The sequence below is a fragment of the Hibiscus syriacus genome, unplaced genomic scaffold, assembly GCF_006381635.1.
Source record: "Hibiscus syriacus cultivar Baekdansim isolate YM2019G1 unplaced genomic scaffold, ASM638163v2 tig00113725_pilon, whole genome shotgun sequence".
Taxonomy (NCBI): Eukaryota; Viridiplantae; Streptophyta; class Magnoliopsida; order Malvales; family Malvaceae; genus Hibiscus; species Hibiscus syriacus.
In genome coordinates, this window is record NW_024063471.1 from 19092681 (window position 1) to 19109551 (window position 16871).

Genomic DNA, 16871 nt, shown 5'->3' on the forward strand with positions numbered 1-16871 from the left:
CACACTTTGACAGCTTGGTATATAACTTTTTCTCCTTAAGTATCTCGAGCACAATACAAAAATGTACATCATGCTCTATCTTTATCTTCGAGTACACCATAATGTCATCAATAAATACAACCAAAAACTAATCCAAGTAAGGTTGAATACTTAGTTCATCAAATCTATGAATGTTACCAAAGCATTTTTCAAACTAAACCGCATCACCACAAACTCGTTGCCCATACCGTGTTCTGAAAATCGTCATTGGAATATATTCCTATTTAATCTTTAACTGGTGATATCATGATCGAAATCAATCTTATAGAAAACTATTGTTCTCTTAAGCTGATTGAACAAGTCATCAATCCTCAGAAGAGGATATTTGTTCTTGATAGTCACTTTGTTTAACTGCCGATAATCTATATATAATCGTAAGGATCCGTCTTTTTTTTTTCACAAACAACATCGGTGCATCCCAAGGTGAAACACTCGGCCTAAAGAATCCTCGATCTACCAGCTCTTGCAATTGAGCCTTTATTCTGTTAACTTGGTCAAAGTCATTCGGTACGAAACCATAGAGACATGATCAATGCCTTGATAACCATTAATCTTGAATTCCACCTCTCGATCTAGAGGTAAACCAGATAATCCATCTAAAAAGACATCTAGAAATTCCCGAGTTGTAGGATTATCATACAATCTTACTTCAAATACTAGAGTATCTATCACCTTAGCTAGAAACACTATGCATACTTTTTACACTATTTTAATCGTAACCATTGCTGATATCATATTAGTGATGATTTCGTTTTCCATCAATCACTAAAAGTTCCAATTTCTCTGCATCTTTCTAAATTAATTGCTTCTTGCGACCATCAACCCAACCTTAGTGCAGAGACAACCAACCCATGCTTAATATGATCTAAAACTCATTAAATGATAATACCATTAGATTCACCTAGAACATAGGCTCTTGAATATTTATCGAACATTTATTCTCTGTCCGACTCACACTTGCACCATGACCCATAGGTTTTCCGCTTAATATTACCAGAAATCAAGTCGAATTGAATATCTATATTTTATAATTCCCTATTTAATTCTTAAGGTAATATGTATAACTTTTCCAGATCCATAGAAAATATTCTCAAGCAGTTGAAACATTTTCCATCTTAAATGAAAGTCTAAATGTATATGTCATTCAATAAGAAGAATTGACAATTTGTAGCAATAACTTCATAACAGTTAATGCTAAAATCACACTAGTAAACAAATTTACTCTTTTTCCTACAACTACGAACCTGAAACTTTTCAAATTTTTAAGAATCAATCACAATATAAGCAATAATTCACTATAGCATAGAATGGTTAGACAATCCATTTCACAAATTTACCTTCGTAAGGTAACACTACCAAGTCCATAAAACTTAACATCTACTCTCATTTGAACTCATTATTATTTGTTTCACTAATAATTCAGTTTTCTTTAAACTTTTAGCGGACAACTTATTTACCACTTGCTTATTTCCTCTTACTCAAATCAATAATTCTTTAAACAATTTAATACTTAACTTAAATATTTCTCAATTATTTAAGCTTACCTGAAGAACCTCAGAGTCACCAATAGGTTCAATAATCTCCTCTGGATCCTCATTCGATTAAACTTCTCTTATAATGCCCCAATTTTTTTAATGGATTCCTCTAATGCAAAAACTTCATTAAACACTAGGGCATTCATTCCATAGAAAGGAGGAAAATACCTTATAGCTCCAACTCTTCTAAGGCGTGATACTAAAGTCATGTTGGATCCTTTTGGGTCGATTTCGTTCTCGACCTACCTTTCAACGTTATCTACTTTATTACATTTGTCCTTAGTTTTCGACATCTGAACATAGTCAAAATCATCTATCATTAGTAATTGTAACTTCACTAAATAATAAGCATCATAGTATATATATATATATATATATATATATATATATATATATTATCAGTAAAATTTTGACATCCTAGTAGCATGTATACATTCTTAACAAAATTTAGACTTATTACATGTCCAGAAACGGCTAAACCTGTAGCTCTGATACCAATAAATGTAACACATACAACCCGTATACTTATGCCAATATAAGTTATAGATGTCACATGAATTACTTAAAAAATTTACCAACTCAAAAGTAATTTAAAATTTATTTTCTTCAAATTATAACTGATAATATAAAATATTAAATTACATAAAACTATTACATATTATTTAAAACATATATTAATATATGATACACCTATTTATAATTATAATACTGATTTATACTATCCATAGTGAAATAGAGTAAAATAATTTAGCTTATCCATTACAAACCATTTCCAAAATAGTTCAATAGAGCAACTAGGACATTGATAAGTAATTGCCACTAACTACATCAAAATCACATCAAAGGATGTCTTACTGATATTTTAATATACTCCTCGATGTTTGGTGTTGCTCAGTACTCCTTACTCCTACTCCTGCTTCTTAGCTACACGTGAAAATCATCACACGCTAATTATATACATAGTGAGGCAATTAAAATAATAAATAGTGTAGTACAAATCATGCATGCAACTAAATGTATTTTTCTCATGTAATAAGATCACCTTACTAGCATGCCCAATATTTTACCAAAATCAAAATGACATAATATAAACATAATCATTTTTACCAATAACTATAGCCCGAACATAAACCTATGAAGGCCTTAGGTATTCGAGTAATATATGCAAGTGCTAATACCATAAGGTTGTGCCCATTATAATACACATAAGGTCATGCCCACCATATGACTTAGTCTCCTTACACACTATAGTGCTGCACTAAATGTCTTTACACTCTAGTGCTAATATAAACCTACAACTATTGTACCCTATGGCATGCCAATTATACCCTATCCTTCAACGACTTACATTGGCATATAGTATAATTTATTTCATCCATGGCATCGTATATCCATATAAATAATATTAGGACATTTCATACCCAAAATAACATTCATGGAAAAAAAATCATATTTGTCAGTGATCAATGCATTATGATTCCACACTTTGACATATCAAGGTCATGTCGATATTATTAATAATGACGTAATATCATGCTGATATAAACAAGGTAGACTCATCGCAAGTCTTCCTGATGTTGTGCAAGACATCTATGCATAATGTCATGCATGCATTGCGCTCACCTTGACACTTTAAAATTTTCAAAAGATTTACCTCACTATGATCCCAACTTAATCCATTTTATACTCGATTTGTTTCGATCATAAAATCGATCACGATCTGTACAAAATCACAAATCGATACATATGTTAGTATTGTACTAACATAAATACATTTCCAAAACAAAATCCATAATTATACTTGAAACTTTATTCTCTACCAAAATATTTCAACACTTATTAATTCTATTAATATTGGTACCAACTTTTCCAAATTATACAAAATGGTCATTCACCATTTTATCACTTAAATTTTAAATACGAAAATTTACAGCATTGAAATTATTACCAACCAAGTACTTTTACAAAGAAACAACTACATATGAACACCCCAAACTATTAGAATATTGCAAAAAAATCACCATACTTTCCAAAGTTCCAAAATGATCAAATTTCATATCCTAACTCATGTAAATTCCCAAACAACAATTTACAGCCTAGTACGTCAATTATAGAACAATTACACAATAACCCATTATTTTTCCAAAATTGTCGATTTTATCCTTCAACTTTTCAAAATTTACCAAATGGTCCCCAAATTTTTGTAAGGCTGGTAAAATACTTCCTACATTATTTTCTGCCCTTACATATTTTTTCTAAAATTTTTCTCATCCCTTTATGCCATGGCGAATGCTTCAATGTTAAAAAACTAAGGTTTTCATGATTTTGCTCGTTTATTATTCGATTCAAGCATGGTATAAACCTCTATCCAACCTTATATAATCTCTACAATCAGATCCCTAATCAAATTTCATCAAAACACAAAGTTTCCCCAACTTATAGTTTGACAGAATCTTACAAAAAAATTTCTAGGAAAGTGAACATGTTTTAGTCATCACATAAGCTTGAAAACGAATCTACAACCTCAAAAACATCAAGATTCATAATCAATTCCATAAACTTTATTGTGAACACAAACCCTAGAATTTGGGATCTTTGAAATCAATCAAGATTAGTAATCATAAATGGTACCAAAAGATAGCGTTTCTCATTTAGAATAATTTTCTATTTCACGGCATAACCCGAAATCCAAAGGTAATTGCTCAAAAATTGAAAAACTTTTTCTTACCTTTGGAGGGGTTCACGACTTGGAGAAGAAAGATGAACACAATAACATGAAATTTTAGATTAATTTCATGTTAATTTACCTTTAATTTAAGCCTAAATGTATATTTTATTCATTTAATTGTTAAAAGACCAATTTACCCTTAATTAAAATTAATATTTACCATAAAACCAAGACATCTCAACCTTTTCATCTTCCAAAAGTCAAATATGAACAAAATATTTCACACTTTACCGATTTTCCCTTGCAATTTTAAAAAAAATTACAATCTTGCCACTTTAATCTAACGGTCCTGATTCAACATATAATTAAATCATCAAATCCAATGGTTTATATTATTTTCCAAAATTTTAAAATTTGGAAGTATAATTTTTAAGTCTAATTTATCATCCTTCAATTTTCCCTGAAACTTTTATTCTATATGATTTATCGAATTTTTGTCTCATACTTTTTCGCTTTATAACTTTTAATACAAAATCCGTAAGAAAATTTTGATTCCCATAGAAATGTCATTCTTGAGGTAAAATATTTATTTACGGGGACATATTGTTATTTTCTAAAATTACATTTTTGTCCCTAAATGTTTCCAAATATTATACTTTAGCCACTTAACTTTTAAAATTTTCATTTTGGTCACTAACCAAAAATTGGGTCATTACTCCAACTCTGACTCAAACCTAACCTTCTCCCTTATATAACTAGACCCAATCTGACCAAAACCCAGATTTTAAAAAACAAGTCGACTCTATAGGGTCAGGTTGGGTCGAAACCCAACGGGCTTTGTTCAAATGCCTATCCCTACATGCATGTTTATGTATATTTGTGTTAATTATTTGATTTACTTGTTGGATTATACTAGAGGTTATGTTTTGAAATAAAAGTTGCATATAATCTATGTACACCTATTCCCGTATCTGTCATCAAACATAAGTTAAAGATGTCACATCAAACATTTAAACATATCTTATTCAAAAATAGGTAAAAAAAATTTCTTTTAAATCCATCAAAACAAATATAAAAAATTAAAATAATTTATCGCATAAAATCAAAATACAATAATTTAACATTCAAATCATATTCAATTTTAGGCAGCAACATGGCAGTTCAATAATGTTTCATATAAAGAGTGAAACTACCTAAAAGTTGCCTAAATAAAAATTAATATTTATGTTATTAAAATATAATTGTTACCAGTGTGTAATTCTTGATAAGTGATGTCAAGCTAAGCACCTTACTCTACTCGGTCTCCTTTATATACGCTTGAAAATTATCACACACTAAGTATACATTTAGTGAGACATTATCATAAATAAAGTAAGGCATATAAAAATATAAAATTTCGTGTAAATCATAATAATGTAAGTATCATATAATAACAAATAAACATGTAAAATACACTTGTAAAAGTCTTTTCCCTATCAAATAACCTGTAAAATAACATATCATATATATACAACATGTAACCAAATCAGAAGACTCTATAAAATTGAACCTATCAAAATATATGAGTGCACAATGGTATATAACATCTAACCACATGTACTAAATATATAAGTACACAGTGGTACTAATACGGGAGTGCACGAATGCACTAATACGAGATCGATCGATAAACACTCCACCTCATGGCATGCCAATAGTACCAATAATTCTCAATACAAATACAATGAGTTTTTATATCAAAATCATGTATCATTCATTTTGTAGGAATATCCATAGATACTAACATGTCAAAATATCGTATAAAAGTGCAATGGGGCAGTTCATGCATGAAATCATCCATAAATAATTTAGTAAAATATCCTATAAAATGTAATTGGGTGGTTCATACTCAAATAATTTCCAAATATCATTATGGAAAAATACAATAATACTATTTAAACCTTTTTCATTTCAAAACATTCGAGGTTGACTTATTGTAAGTCTTCCTCATATTGTATACAATAATATAAGTATAGCATTGCACTCACCTGATATACTTAGCTTGAATCATTTATTTAATGATATAAGCCTCACATTTCCACTTTTTCCTTAGCTTTTAGCTTACTTTGTTCTCAATTTTGATCACGATCTTCTTGTACATCATTTACACAACATATACATTTCGAAGTAAATGTTAGTACGTTACTAACATAGGCGCATAATAGAAAATAAATCCCTAAAAATTCTTTCGATGCTAATTCCATTTTATAACATACATGTCAACTTTAACACTAAAAAATATAGCTTCAATTCTCCCAATGTTCAATTAAAAGAATTAATTACATAACCATTTTCAATTTTATAATTTAACCACTAAAATGAATTCTTTAGAATTCAAAATGGCTATATTGGTCAAATTTTGACCATCCTCTATGAGTTAAGTATGATTTGTGGAAGACCCCTCTATTTCGAGTCAAGTTTGGTTTGTAATGTTCCTTGAGTACAATATTCTTCGTCGTGAAGTTGAATTTTGAATAAAACTATAAAAAATCATATACATGCGTGTAAACTCATGAATGCAATGCTCTTAGGCATGCTTAAAATTTAAAAAATTAGATCCTTGATGTGAGTTGAGCTAAGTTGTGGATGAATCCTCCATTCCGAGTTAAGTCAAATTTTTGGATAACTTCCATTTATGGGTTAACTCATGTCGGGAAAATATCTCGAGTGCGATAAATTTTTTCAACAGAAAATATGTCAGTTCAGATATAATTTTTTGTTTCAAGAAAGCTATCTCAAGTGAGATGAAATTTATTTCAACAGAAAATATCTCAAGTGAGATAAAATTTTATTTCGAGAGAAACTACCTCGAGTGAGTTGAAAAGTTTCAAGGGAAAATATTTCAAGTGAGATGCAATTTTTGTTTTAAGGGAAACTATCTCAAGCGAGATAAAATTTTTGTTTCGAGAGTAGCTGTCTCGAGTGAAACAAAACTTGTTTTAAGAAAACTATCTCAAGTGAGATATAACTTTTGTTTTGAAAGAAACTGTCTCGAGTGAGACAAAACTTTTTTAAGGAAAACTATCTCAAGCGAGATGAAATTTTGTTTCGAGTGAAGCTGCTTGAGTGAGACGAAATTTTTGCTTCAAGGGAAACAATCTTTAAGCAAAAAGACTTTTTAAATAGAGACAATAGTTTTGGAATTTTTAAAAAATATCCTTAAGAGGGGAAAAATGATATTAGGAAAGATGAAATTCTTTTAAAAAAATTAAAGATATCCTCAAGAGAGAATAAAATAATCATGATAAAGATAAGATTTTTTTATGAATTTTTATGAAACATTAAGAGAGGAAAATTGATCTTAAGAAAAACAAAATTTGAAAATGTTATCATAAGAGAAAATGATCTTTGAAAATATCCTCATGAAAGGAAAATAATGAATGATGAATGTTCTTGGTCAAGATGTTGTGTCAATGATGCAAGTGAACGCTATCATGAATGATAATTACATAAAGATGCGTGGAAAATTTTCATTCTTAAATTCTTCGATTTTCCTAATTATTTTCTCAATGAGGTGTTCGTAATTCTTGGCTCGCAAAAATTTGTTTTTTACGTCCTAAAAAACTCTTTCCCCCAAGATTCAATTTCTTTGCCCAAACATTGATTATGGTCTTTTATGTCTGAGAGATCTTTGTCAGTTTCCAAGATACATTCCTTAAAGAGACAATCTTATTCGAAATTTTTTTCTTCTCTTTTGTTTTTAAAAATGCGAAAAGTTTGGTGAAGAAACACAATTATGCCTCTTGTTTAGTTGACAATTGAAACAAATTATAAAATATGAGTTCATTAAATATCAAAAGAATTAATTAATTATTGTCGCGATGACTTTTTCGAAGTGCTAAAAATCAGAATAAATTTAAAAATCAGAATTTATAGAAAAGATTTTAAATATTTGGAGTCACCGTCAACCTTTGGGATTATGTAGGTTGAAAACCCGTGATACACCATTTTAAATAATAAATTTAAAAAGATGTGATTTGATCTGCGATTCAGAGATTTTGGGTTCGGGAGTCGATTATGCTTGGAGAATGATTAGCACCACCACAACACCAAAAAATTGGTACCTTCAATTATAAATTTGTCCCTATATTGAAAATTAAGAAATTCAAATATTTTTAAATTAGTGATCTTTCATTTCTTAAAACATTTTAAATTTTAGAGAAACACACAATATTCATCTATTTCTAATTAAAGAAGAAACTAACCCCCTAATCAGAATTAAGGCGATTATTTCTTATGTTTTAATCGAAATATTGAAAAATTGTCATCCATAAAAATTAAAGAATTAATCAATTATTAAACCCTAAAAGAAAATTAATGGTGACAAATTAGTCGAATTATTATTTAAAAGAATAAGGATGTTCCTTGATTTAAAGAACAAAGACCAAGCCTTTGACGTTAATCAAACAACGTGTCGTTAGCAATTTAAGCATATGAACAAACCCTTTTGTTTAAAATTAATGAACCTATTTGATTTTTGGGGTGATCACTGGATAAAATATTTATTTATTTGAATAATATTGAACATAAATGTGTAGTTATTTTAAGACCATTCCTTTCAATATTAAGGAATAAAAGAATATTCATTTTAATCAATTTATGAATTTGTATTTATGTGTCTCTAAATAATATTTCTAAAAGGACTAATATTAAAAGGACATTACTAAACTTATTTGATTTCTAATTAAGGAAGCTAAATTAAGGTTTGAATTAAAACTAAAACATTTAAAATCTACGGCTTAATTAAAGAATCTAAAGACTAACTAAATATTAGTGATTAAATTAAAATATTGAAACACTCTAAAGGTTTTATTTTATAATTAAATGGGTGACCATTTTAAAAGATTCACAAATTGGCATTTAATATTAATAATTAAACAAATTTAATAAAGCAATCAAGGAAATAAGAAAGAAATTAGTGACTAAAATTGAACTCATCCAAAATTCGGAGAACAAATTACAAACATTTGGTAACTAGAATAAAGTAAATGAAAAGCCAGAGACAAGAACAAAAACACACTAAATGTATAATGTTTAATGAGACAATTAACCCAAAAATTAAATACCATAAAAAAAACATAAGCCTCATTTTCAACACTCCAAAAATTTAATTCTCCTCAAATCCTCTCATCTAGCCAAAAATCAACCCGCAAAAACCTCTCAACACCTTCAAACATTCAACCTTTGTTCTTCACATATTCATCCAAGAAAAAGTTCAATGCATCACAAACATCTAACATCGCCCCCAAAATATGATTTTAAAGATCAAACTAACCAAAACCCCAAGAATATTCCCATATTTATCTTCGAAAACAAAATTTGATTCTCCACTAGCACCTAAAACATCTGAAATCTTGTTTTTCAAATATCAAACAAACCAAAACCCCAAGAACCAAGACCTAGTATTCTTATCTACCTAAACTACAACCATGGTTCATTGGAACTAAAACCCATCTTCCCCAACTTATATTATTCAAAATCGAAAGCATGACATTTATTCCTCCACCAAGTTGACCCCGGCTGAACACTCCGACCATCCATCGAGCCCCGCTAGTCATCTGATCACCACAAACTCGATTGAGGCAAATAGAAAAAAGGAAAAGAAGGCTAACCAAAAACTGAGCTTTTCTCGATGATGCTTATCTTCTTCGACGGTGGTAAATGTCTTTCTCCTCTCTTTTCTTTACTAAAAAAAGCTTATTATCTTGATGATGGATTCTTTGTGGATAATGCTCTGTTATTACCTCTAATGATGAACACCTTTTTATATTAGTGATTTTATCTCAGATTTGTAATTCCCACTCAAAAGTTGTTGAAGAAACGATTTGTAACAACTTGAAATTTAAGAAAATTTGCGTATTTTAATTTTTTGTATTTTTTATGATTTTTTTATGCCTCAAAACTTGACCGGTGGTGGTGTGATATGTCGATGATGTTATAGTGGTTTATTAGGGAAGATAACCATATCGACGCGTGTGACTCATGTGCCAGTGATACATCGGTGCACTCCCCAATCGATGGTGACATTGGTGGTGTCCTAGCCTCATTGGAGAAGATGAAGCATGGCCATTGGATCCATTCTTGATCCAATGGCTTAGATTGCTTTGTGTTTCTTTCACAAGGATATGTGACATGGCATCATGGTAGCCCTTGGATCCTTTTCCTTATCAATGGCTCCTATCACTTTATGTTTGTTTCACTTGGATTGAAGCATCCATAGCCATTGGATAAAGACTAATCAATGGTGGATATGATTTGTGGTTCTTTCACTGGGATAAGTGACATTATCACCTAAAAATCCACTCCAAATTAAAATACTTTGACTTTTCAAAGTAAAGACAAAATCTCCCCCCCAAAATCCTTTCAAACCGGCGGCTAGAGTGTAGTATTTAGGCTTTTTTTTGTTTTTTGTTTTTGCATATACTTGTAAAAAAACATATATTGGCTACTACATTGGGCCTATGTAAAAACTATGTAATGGACTACTTATTAATGCAAATGGACTCTTTTTTGGGTTTTTATTATTTATTTAAAAAGAAATAAATGGGTTATTTATTTATAATATGGACTCACCTAACATGCAACTATATAGTATACTAATTATGCAATGAAACTATATAATATGAAACATGTAATAACCATCTAATTTATGCAATTATTATTTATAACATGCAATTATTATTATTAATATCTAACACATGTAATTATTTAATACCTACAATGGACCATGTATTTATACTAATTATAATATCTAATATAATATGCTATATTATTTATAACATGCAACTACATGACATTAACGTGGACTACATGAAACTATTATTATTATATGATATATCTAAACTATATACTTTATACTATAATATGATATGAAATGTGAAACGTGTCACCACCCGGATAAAATGGGTGATGACAACTGCTCCTCTTTGCTCATTATTGTGGAACGAGAATGAAGTAAAGACAAGAAATACAAATTTTATCTGGCTTATTACAAATCACAAGCTCCAGATCCATCTGATATGACCCCTTCACTCTCTGATAAAAAAGTCAACTCCAGAATCTCAGCAGGCTCTCCTATATTAACTCCTCATTTTCAAAATGCTCGAACATAACATACGAGATCTCCTATATGAACCCTTCATTCTACCACAATGACTTAGTCTAGGTTGAACAAGCTCTCCTATATAAACTCATTCATTCTGTAGAAATGTTGATTCCCTTCATTCTGTGATGAAATCGAGCAAAAACACAATGCTAATCAAACTCCTTATCTGAATAATCAAGCAAAGAGATAAAGTTGACCAACCTCCCTCTATGATGGTATCGAGAAAAAATGAGAATGTTGTTCCAACTCATTCTATAAAGAAAAAGGCACCATATTGACGCTGATTCAACTCATTCCGTGAAGAATCAAGCAAAATGTTTTCACTAATCCAACTCATTGTGTTAAAGATCAAGTGAAAGGCTGTCATTGACATAACTCCTTCTGTAAAGGATCAAGTAACATGAAAAATGTTGATCCAACTCCTTCTGTGAAGAATCAAAACAATTGCCAACACTGATCTACCTCCTTTTATGATAGAATCGAATAAAATAAGGTTATGCTGATTCAACTCCTTCTATTAAGAATCAAGCAAAATGAAATTATTGATTCAACTATTTCTGTGAAGAATCAAACAGAATATCGACGTTGATCTACCTTCTTCTACGATAGAATCGAGCAAAATAAGGTTATATTGATCCAACTCCTTCTGCGAAGGATCAAACGAAAAATTGACGCTGATCCATTGTCTTCTGTGATGAAATCAAGCACCAAAAATAGATGTTAGAACTGAACAAGCTCTCCTATATGGACTTCTTCAACTTCCAACGAGCTTCTGAAAAATGTAAGGATGCACATGTGTTGAGTTCTTCATCGAACTCCAGTTCCTGTTGGGGAATGTCTCATTTGAAAATCTTCATCCCTGTCAAAATGTTAGAATGTTTGAAATGAATGAATGAACATGAATTTTCCTATTTATATGCCTAAACATGAATACATGATGTCAATTATATTAGGACTCTAATTTCCACTAACACATGAGCCTTTTCTCTTCTTCTTTGCTCAGCCTTCATCTTCATAATCCTTGTAAATTTCCAACTTATGGTTTCATCTTATAGTTTCATGGTTTCATCTTATGTATGGAATCAAACCCTTCTATGTCTTCCCTTCGGATTCCTTCCTCTTATCTGCTCTAAAGCGCCCTTTCAGGTTTTCACTTAAGATTCATTTTTCTCAAATCGCCCTTTCGGGATTTTACTTTGGCTTTTTTCTTATATTTTTCTTTCTTTCTTTTTGGTCTTTCTCTTTCTCTTTTTTTAGTCTTTGTCTTTAATTTTTTTTCTTCTTGTAAAATGTAGTCTTTCTTATATGCCCCAGATACATCAATTTGATGAGAATATACTCCAACGAGAACTTAAATGTCAAACTTGATTTCTCCATTCCAATTTTTAGGCTCACAAAGCTCCTCATTTAATAGGCTCAATGGACACTCTTCATCACTAAACACGAGTGTCAAAATCTTAAACTACTTTTGATTCCCTGTACTCCAAAGATTAGCTCAAAGTAATACCAAGAAATCTTATGTTTTTATATATTCACCATATTGACTCACTCGAATAATTAACAATTTAAGGGATCATAATGGTCTGAGACACGACTTACGAGTAAATATACTATGTTACTTTTTTTATCACCTTCTGGCTCACATACACAAGGCCAAACTTTGACAATAACATTTTCCATCGAGCCATTATCCCAATCAAGGTTGGAGATTCTATCAGGAACTTCAAGGGATCAAGTTTGGAAATCAACCATATAGTATGATACAACATATATTATCGGAGCCTTTTGGTCGTCCAAACAAGAACACAACATAATTTCTAAAATTGTAGATATCTTGACTCACAATTAGTGAATTTTTTACTCAACTAGTAGACCGCTCTTTCATTCTTCCTAGACTTATCATGTTTCCCCAGCACATAACCCATTAAATTCTCAAACACCGTCATGTACAGAATTAATGGTCTGCCATGAACTAGTGCTACCAAGATAGGAGCATTCGAAAAAGACTCCTTGACTAGCTTTAGAGCCTCTTGACATTCATTATTCCAACATCCATGATTATTCTTCCAAAGTAGTTTAAATATTGGGTCACACCTTCCCAAGAACACTCAAACTTCCTTTTGTACACGAGGAGGCAGAAGATTATGAATTACTTTTACTTTGTCTGGATTAATTTCAATTCCCCTTTGACTGATTATGAAGCCTATGAGCTTCATGACGTTACTCCAAAAGTACACTTTCCCATATTAAGCTTCAGCTGGTATTTCCTCAATCTTTGAAATAACTCTCTCAAATTTTCAAAATGCTCTTCCTCAGTCTGGGATTTAACAATCATATCATCCACACACACTTAAATCTCTTTGTGAATCATGTCATGAAAAAGGGTCACCATGGCCCTTTGATATGTTGCTCCAGTGGTTTTCAACCCGGATGTCATCACCTTATAGTAAAACGTTGTAATACCCCAAATATCAGGTCAGTGACTTCATTGAAAAGATTTAAAATTGGATAAATTGAATAATGATAAAAGATAGAAAATGATTGGAATACTTTTTAAGACCAATTTGTATAAATGAATGAATATAGAGGGTATTTTGGTCCTTTAAGGATAAATGAATTTAAAATTTATCCCTTATTAGGGATTTAAGCAAACAAAAGGAGAAAGTAAATCTAACATATTCATCTCTCTTTTCTTCTTCTTTCCCATGGAAGAACTCTACTCCATAGCTCAAAGGTAAGATTTCATTTGGTTAGTTTTTCCTCTCGTTTTTGGTTGGTTTTGAATCATTGAGGGTTATAAAGGCTTAAGGAGATGTTAAATAAGATTAAAACTAAGAGATAAATGAGATAGTTGAGATCAAATAAAATGGGTTTTTACATTATATATTAGTATATTAGTGTTTATTGATGATTATTAGTAGTTTTGACTTGACAAAGTAGTAAATGAGATATTAGAAGCATCAAATGAGTTTAAAAACAAGTTAAAAATTTGGGTGTGACTTTTAGAATCAAATGATCTTGAGGGATACTAGATGTTTTAAGTACCTAAATGAAGGAAAGTTAGTATGGAAGAGTAGAGAAAAGTTTAATAGTATTGTTGGGAGTAAACATAAGGAAATTTGACCAAAATAGGGTATATTTCGGGGTCAAAAATGGAAAATATGGGTAAAGGTATCGGTATTGTTCTATTAGTACCAAACCTATAGGCTAAAATGGGATGAATTTACTAAGTATTATCGAAACTGATTCAATCAGTATCGATATCGAAGGGAAAGTATCGATACCATTTAAAACAGAATGCAAAAATAATATCGATACCATAACATTGTATCAGTACCATAATATGTAGTATCGATACCATGGTATGGGTATCGATACTGAGGAGCCAGAAATTGTAAGATAGGCTGATAATGTTGTAGAAAGTTAATAATAGGTTCTATTGAGTAATATTTAAGTGTAATTGTTAGGAAATATACTAACAAGTGATATTGTACTTGTAATTAATGGATGCTTGAGTATATTGAAATCAAGCTCCCGAGACAAGTAAAACAAAAGGAAAAATCAACTTTGCATCTTGGATATAATAGCCAGGTAATCCAGGTGAGTGTATTTAATTGTGTAACTATATGTTGTTCTAATCATATATTTATGATTGTTTAATATGTATGCGATGATAGGCACTAAGTGTGCAAATCCATGGAATTCATCATGAGTTGATGAATAACCGTACAAGCACTATGTGTGCAAATCCACGAAATTCATCATGAGTTGATGAATAACCGTACATGCACTATGTGTGTGAATGCACAAAATTTATCATGAGTTGATGAATAACCGTACAAGTACTATGTGTGAAAATCCACATAATTCATCATGAGCTGATGAATAACCGTACAAACACTATGTGTGCGAATCCACGGAATTTATCATGTGTTGATGAATAATCGTATATGCACTATGTGTGCGAATCCACGTAATTCATCATGAGTTGATGAATAACATTACATGCACTATGTATGTGAATCTACGGAATTCATCATGAGTTGATGAATAACCGTACATGCACTATGTGTACAAATCCACGAAATTCATCATGAGTTGATAAATAATCGTACATGTACTACATGTGCAAATCCACGAAATTCATCATGAGTAGTTGAATAACCGTACAGGCATTATGTGTACAAATCCATGAAATTCATCATGAGTTGATGAATAAACGTACATGCACTATGTGTGCAAATCCATGAAATTCATCATGAGTTGATGAATAACCGTACATGCACTATGTGTGCAAATCCATGAAATTCATCATGAGTTGATGAATAACCATACAGGCACTATGTGTGCAAATCCATGGAATTCATCATGAGTTGTTGAATAACCGTATAGACACTATGTGTGGAAATTCACGTAATTCATCATGAGTTGACGAATAACCGTACATGCACTTTGTGTGCAAATCCACAGAATTCATCATGAGTTGATGAATAACCGTACAGACACTATGTGTGCAAATCCATGGAATTCATCATGAGTTGATGAATAACCGTACAGGAACTATGTGTACAAATCCACGAAATTCATCATGAGTTGATGAATAATCGTACATGCACTATGTGTGCAAATCCATGGAATTCATCATGAGTTGATGAATAACTATACATGAACCATGTGTACAACCCCCAGAATTTATCATGAGTTGATGAACTACCGTATAGGCAATACGTGTGCATTTTAATAAATGAACATGAATATGAAATTGGTAAATTACCATGTTAGCACTAAGAGTGCAAATGTATAAGGTTTTTAATAAATTATAAAGAGTTAATTGATATTATAAATAATTATTAGAGTAGAAACTAGTCCAAAATAAAAGATTAATGGCCTAGTTGTGCATTTGATAGAAAGGTATCAATCATGCCAGTTAGACGAAAGGTTAAATGCCTTTGAGTAAAAGATTAGATGGATAACAACGCATAATGGTGTATAAAATGCATGAAAGGATGCCATAAATGAAATATATAATGGTGTATAAAAGGCATGAAAGGATGCCACAAATGAAATGTATAATGTGTATAAAAGGCATGAAAATATGCCGTAAATGAAATGTATAGTGGTGTATAAAAGGCATGGAAGGATGTATAAATGAAATTAATAAATAATTACTAAAGAATAATAGGAAAAATGTAGATAAAGAAAAGTATGTTGGATATACTAAGAAATGTTACGATGATAGTATGAAAGGAATTTTGTTTAAATAATAGGGACTTATCTAATCCTTATGGATGATACGGAGTAGTTCAAAAATAAATAAGAATGATATACTTATGTATATAGAAATGTTTCTTTACAATTATATGACTCACTAAATAAGTATTTAACGTGTGTTGATTTCACGCGTAGCTCAAAACAGAGTTTAGCCGAGTAGGGAGTGCAACAGTAGCTCAGATATCATCAATTAAGGTTGACCCTCATCAGTAAA